Source organism: Trichoplusia ni, chromosome 9 (genome assembly GCF_003590095.1).
Source record: "Trichoplusia ni isolate ovarian cell line Hi5 chromosome 9, tn1, whole genome shotgun sequence".
Classification (NCBI taxonomy): domain Eukaryota; kingdom Metazoa; phylum Arthropoda; class Insecta; order Lepidoptera; family Noctuidae; genus Trichoplusia; species Trichoplusia ni.
In genome coordinates, this window is record NC_039486.1 from 11,349,251 (window position 1) to 11,355,543 (window position 6,293).

Sequence of the window (6,293 nt, forward strand, 5' to 3'; positions counted from 1 at the left end):
TGTAGTTTGACATTTTCACAAGCATTGAAGGACACGCAATCTTGTCTCTGGTACATTTGACATTTCAATTATGTAATAAACAATGCATGAACTAATTATTTCCCAAGTTTTTGTTGTTATAACACCAGGTAGATTGTATCGTTGCTAATTTAAATAAAAAAGGTGTTATTGATTTTATCTTTTGCGGTATGTTGCTTGTTTTGTAGACTGACAGACAAGTAATAATTATATAACAAGTATTTTGTTACCGATTTAGGCGTACTTTGAGGCTTTTTCCTATTCCGGTTTTCCTCTTTTCCACCTGTGAACTAGTCTGAAATCTATGTTATGATGTAACTCGATATAATTATAACGTTTTACCAAATAAATAATGCTAATTTAAATAAGCTAGATAATTTAATAGCTTTGTCAATTGAATAATAACCATTCGCAGTAAATATTATTGCGTAGGGATTTCTGTAAAGCCTCGAGGCTAAGCAAACATAAACGCCGCGGACCAAAATATTTCTACCAGATTACCATACAAATGGCCGCATACCTATCACGGAACTGCCTTCGTTGTAAAATGTAACCAGATAAATGCCTTACCTAACTGAACAACAAAGCTTTTATCACAAGCGAATAAGGTCCAGAATTGAACGACTCAGTGATTCAATTTCTAAGTGACTAGTGTGTGGATAAGGTCATGTGTACGACACATGTATGTCGTTGTAAGCTTGGGTATGTTCGATATTTGAATTTTGAAAATGAGAATACTGGCTGAATGGTGCTAGTTTGACGGGTGTCAAGAATATTTTTCTTTTTAAACAAATTGATGTAAATGTAACTTAATTTATGTGCTTGCGAATGTCAGCCCATTTTGAAAGGTACAAGTCGCAGTAAATTTTTATTAATCTACAAATAATTTCTCATAATATTACCACACAGATCAGAAAATACATCCTGTGTTTTAGACCTGTTTTATTAGACCATCAGACTATATTATTGATTGCCATTACTACCTCTACGTGTTAAATACAACCGGAACTAACGCTTAAGTTGGACAACCTCGCTCGTTGCAATTAGACCTTCCATGTTATACATAACATATGTAGTAACGAGACTAATAAGTATCATAGGAGCGACCGCGGAAACCGCGACATAATCACGTGAACGGAAGAAACTGCTCCAAGACTCGAAACCGCAATTTGTTTTTGTTAGAAAAGTCACATCTGGGCCCCGATTCTGCTATTTACAATGGCCGATGAATTAATGGAAATTTGAAACTATTCCTTTTCTCCTAATCATTTTGCCAATAAAATAATTGGAAATTAATGGTATTAACCGTGAGTGCCTCGTGCTGAATTCCAATGATTGTGTAGAAAAATGCTTAAGAGAATACGAAAATTGCCTTTTTAAGCCAAATTTCATTCATTCATTGTCCATTGTAAATAGCAGAATCGGGGCTCTGGTCTACCATCACCTCTTATAGTGAAACTCTTGTACTTGTGGAAGCGAGACGGAATACATTGCGTAGAGCGCTGTCTCTCTTCCACGCGTGATTTATATAAGGTTGTGTATCAAGAAATACATTGTTATTGTATTTAATTACAGTAATCCGATAGTACTCGATAAGTTGATACCGTTTCAAATATTATCAATGAATCACAAACTTAATGGTCAGTGCAATAATTCGGCGTCATTCAGTGTAAAGCAACAATATATAGATAATAATATAAGTTGTGAGTTGGGCACAAGTTCACAACTTATACGTCGTTTGTTTTGGTTTTTGATAGTTGTAATACATACTCGTAATTAAATAACAAAACACTGATTATTTTGTAGTGGTTTCTTAGGTGTACGCGAATGTTAGATATTGAAATGAAATCTCTGAAAATTTTTGTTTCCGACTTCTGCTCGACGTCTGCCCGTGACCATGATACCTGCAAAGGTTTCGAAACGTCGGGAACTAAAATCTAAAATTAAACCGCGATAAAATCCGTAAAAGTAGTTTCATTTCACTGACTATTTTTTGTAACGAATGTTTCTGAAAACATACTTGGGTATTAGACAGCATTTTTAATATGAACTTAAAACACATTCGCGGTCATGATCGATGGAAAAAACAACTCATTAATCAAAAATTATCGCAAGTTTCATAGATAGAAAATTGTTATTTCTCCAAAATAATGAGTAAAGTAACATCATGATATCTTTTTAATCTAATCACCATTTTATCAAATGTTTATTATTTAAGGAAACTGTGTTATTGGAAGTCAGTCAAGTAAACAACATCATAATTATTATTTTGACAGATTATACGCAGTTTCAAAACATTCAGGGATTCGCAACATTTTATGTGAAACATTTCGTTGAAAAACTTCACATAAAAATAAATCTAAACTTTTTTATCGTTTTCAAAAATTGTATGTAATATGTTTTGTTAGTTTATTTACAATTGTAAGTATAACTACTTATAAACTGATCGTTACAAGGTAAGGCACGAATTCCTTCCCAAAGTGCATAGCGGCCATATTAGGTGCACTCTAACGCAATCAGATCTAACTAAAAAGGTATGTCTCATGCGACCCGGCACCTAATTTAACTATCCACTAGTAACTAGCACAAAATTATGGCTTTGCTTCGTGGAGTTGTAGTTACTCGAGCTAATTAAACATTTAATAATTGCAAGGAATTTAGTTGAGTATAAGCATGTTTAATGTTAACTAAATGTGTAATTAATATTTCTTGAATGAAAAATATTAATAAATGTTTAATTACAGAAAATCGTTTAGTAAAAAGAAATTGATGTTAGTAATTTCAGTTAAATATAAATAATTTAATAAAAACAGTAGTGAAAGAAATACGATTAGGTAAAAAATATAAATCACCATTTCTATAAAACTGAATACTTATTTCTGTTCTTAATTCAATATTTGATGAATGATATAATGTCGATGAAAGATGTTTTTTTGCCCAAAGACCGGAAATGGTCACACCCAAGCCACAAACGTGTAAAAACATGTCGGGTACCCAGTTTATTGCCCTGTCATCACTTTTTTTTTAATTTTAATGAGTGTTATTGAATAAAACCTCTTTACAGCTTATGCATCGGTTATAAAATCACTTGCCTAACTAGTTTTTTGTACATTAGCAATTGAAATAAACAGTTAAAATCAGCTGATGGTAAATTGATGATTGATTGATAAAGACAAAAAGATCAATTGTAATAATGTTTTTTTTCTTGTCATTATACTAGACAGGATTATTATACGTTATTGCAAAACTATACAAATACTGTAGCGATATTATTCCTTTTCCGGTCCATTAATGCTCATGTACCTACTTTAAACAAACTTCTTTCAAACGAAATTCGTTCTTGTCATTTTAAAAATCTGCCGCAATTAACACGCCATAAACTTAAAACGGCAACTTCTATATCTGTGTGAAGGAATAACCTTATAGATGTGCCCATATGATACTTATATCGATGTATCCACAGACCTTCGGATGTACAATGCCCAATGAGTCAGAACGCCTGAAGTATCAAACCAATGACTTCACTGTACTCAACTCACTACAAAGTTCCATTACGAAGTCCCATTAGACTGAATATGATAATACCATTGCACACACTGTAAACAAAATGTTTATGATCCCTGGCCTGAATGACTTTACTTTAGCGAATAAAAATCGAATGTCGCAGATTGATTGGTGCTGAGCACGTCATGTTTTCTCAACAGATAATAATTTAAATAGATTAAATATGATATAACATTTAAAACTTGACATAAATATAAAAATACTTTTAGAATTTTCGTCGCGTCACACCTGCTTTGGTGGAAGATAATTAAATAACCGCAGCTGCAAATGCAAGCCAAGTAAATAATAGGTAGTAATTTAAACCACATTTTATGATAAATTACAACAAAAATTTTTCGCTGTTAATTATTAAGGACAGTTTGCTTCATTATTACATTAAAAAATAAATTTAAATTAAATGAAAAATACTTTTAATACATTCGTCCTATTATTTAATTAAAGGTACAAAAATATTAATATAGGAATAAATTAAACAAAAATGATAAGTTAGAGAAACACAAAAAATTTTTGACGACACGTGATATAAATGGTGGACAGAAGGAACATTTAGTATGTATGTAGGTAGGTATGTGTAACAGTAACAATGCAACTAATGAGAAATGAAATCGTTGCACATCCAATTAGAAAATTCATCGTCTATTCTCTAGCGAAATATTTACCATTTTTAACATAACCTTGACAGTAACAAACTTGGCTTCTTGTCATTTATAAACATTGAGGGCTTTAAGTATAAAACATCAAGGAAATCTTTAGCAAAATACTTCTAAAATGTTTATAATAAAAATTATGTTCCTTTTTCATAATTATCAAATCAATGATTAATAAATACACTACCATACGTATTTTCGTACATCTAAAAACTTAAAATTTTCCCTTTCAAAAATGTTGACTGATAGCAACAAAATGTCAACTCTCGCTAAATAGTATGAATACATGAACATGATTCAGATAAAGCAGAACAATTAGGTCAAATATTTTTCACTCATAATTCATTGAGTTTCCAATTTCCGCAACACTATACGCGACCGCTACTAATCTCATAAAACATTTAAAAGAAAATAAAGCAAAGCAACGTTCTATAAAAAGTTTTAATACTTACAAAATAAAAAAATAAAAGTCCTTTTGGTTTTGGCAAAATGTCACGAGTGTTCACTGCACAGATAATGCACAATAAAAACTTTTTTAAACTTTAAATTGGCGCTATTTTGTGTTCTTTATTCAAGTGTTCGATGCGCAACGCACGCTATGGCTGCGCGCTCTCGACCGACTGCCGTCGCTCGCGGCTCAGTGCTAGCAAACGAGAGAATGTATAGCGCAACGCAATACAGCGATTGTAGCCGCTGACTTGTCGTTACTTTATTGCTACTGAAAGCAAAAATGTGGTAAAATATCGAACACTAGGAGACGGAATTTCTGAATTTCGTATTTAGCCCAATTCTAAACCTCGGACTGAATCTTTTTAATATTTTTTTCGTCGCATTTTTCTACACATTATTAAATGTCTTTTTTTTCTTAAGTGAATATATATAAGTGAATATATCCATTTTATTCTAAAATTATTGAAATATATTCAGAGCCAGCTAAAATTTGCTACAGTAAGCAGGTGCATTGCACGCGTACAGCACGCATATTAACTCCAAATTTCATTCTGCTCAGAAACTCCATGCCATCGGAATTCTATGCGAAATGGGTTTTTAACTTCTCGTGCCATTTCTTTTATGGAGGCGAAGTACATATGAATGCGTTAGCTGCGGTAATAAAAAATACTTCGCACAAAAGTGTTGAAAATGCGTAATACGGACGATGTAAATGTTAACATCAGTATTCAAAAATTACAGCTCAGTTACACTATGATCATGAAGACATCAGAAAGACGCCTCAAAATAAATAAGGTCTTGTTTGTAAAAAAACTATACCTTTATTAAATATAGAAATAAACATTTTCAGAATTAAACTGCACTGTCTGCACTATCGTACACACTTCCGCGGCCTATCAAGAATCGAATAGTGTCGCAAAATTGTTGCGTTTATCACGACAAAGCGTACCCTTCTACAGCCAACAACACAATAATCATTGTGTGGGCAATTGACCGGTTCCCCGATACTAAAAACATCTATTTTATAACTATGTTCGTAACATAACACGCATCGAATTGCGAGCGATAAAAATTATGCGTGATGTAAAACTTAATTAAAAGATTATGATTTGGTCTGGGTTTTACAAGAATGTCTTATAAAATGTTTGGCTTTTGCTTTATATACTAATCTCGATCAGGATTTAACATTGTTTACCTCACGGTAGTTTATCTGTATCGGTTGTTTTTCTTGAGTCTGAAGCTCATCTTTTATCAATTCAGATTCTTCCTGTTAGCCTACATAAGATTGCATTACGAAGTGCAACTGCACTGATAGCCTAGTGGCATGGCTCGATTCTTGCGTAGTACGTGTACGAACACATTCCTCGCTACGCATATCACATTTATATTCACATTATCCTCGCAGATCCCTGGTGCTAACTCAGCCTTAAAAATTAAACACTTTTGATTACGTCATCAATCTTTTTTGTTGTTGTTTGTAGAGTGAACTCGTTATAATGGCCAAATTAATCTCATTGGGTAACTGCTGTCGGAGAGAGAGATAGTTAGCCGGCATATAGGACCAAAGGTCTTAGGTTGTCATACCCGGATACAGGCGCCCAGCCCTGAGAACTG

General features: G+C 32.9%; 1 protein-coding gene across 2 annotated transcripts in view; it reads right to left on the reverse strand.

Annotated features, from left to right (window-relative positions):
- Positions 1–4,887, reverse strand: part of LOC113497695 (SH2 domain-containing protein 4A-like) — a 45,919-nt gene extending 41,032 nt beyond the window's left edge. The window contains exon 1 of one of the 2 annotated variants that reach the window (XM_026877383.1): positions 4,682–4,887. The gene's annotated coding sequence lies outside the window, so the exon portion shown is untranslated. The remainder of the gene's footprint in view (positions 1–4,681) is intronic. The other variant, XM_026877382.1, reaches the window with a different exon arrangement.
- Positions 4,888–6,293: the final 1,406 nt, after the last annotated feature.